A 285-nucleotide genomic window follows, 5' to 3' on the forward strand; every position below is an offset into this window, starting at 1 on the left:
AGCAGCGACGGAGGAGAACGGCCGGTGCGGGTTGCTATAGCGGGTGAGGAGGATCCTCGCCCGCGCCACACCACCCCGCTGCAGCCCGCCCCGCCGGGCCCTGTTCCTGCAGGCCGAAGGGAGGCGCGGCCCGCAAACTATGGCGCGCGAGTCCTAGCACTCTGTGGGAAAAAAGTCAGCAGGACCTCGTGGCGCAACGGTAGCGCGTCTGACTCCAGATCAGAAGGCTGCGTGTTCGAATCACGTCGGGGTCACTTCCCTTTTCTTTATCATCCTTCTTGCGGC

At 64.6% G+C, this 285-nt stretch overlaps 1 non-coding gene across 1 annotated transcript; it reads left to right on the forward strand.

The window, feature by feature from the left end:
* The first annotated feature begins 182 nt into the window (after positions 1–182).
* Positions 183–254, forward strand: TRNAW-CCA. Its single transcript has one exon. It is a non-coding gene; the product is annotated as a tRNA-Trp (tRNA).
* The last annotated feature ends 31 nt before the right edge of the window (positions 255–285 follow it).

Source organism: Buceros rhinoceros, unplaced genomic scaffold (assembly GCF_000710305.1).
Source record: "Buceros rhinoceros silvestris isolate BGI_N320 unplaced genomic scaffold, ASM71030v1 scaffold25181, whole genome shotgun sequence".
Taxonomy (NCBI): domain Eukaryota; kingdom Metazoa; phylum Chordata; class Aves; order Bucerotiformes; family Bucerotidae; genus Buceros; species Buceros rhinoceros.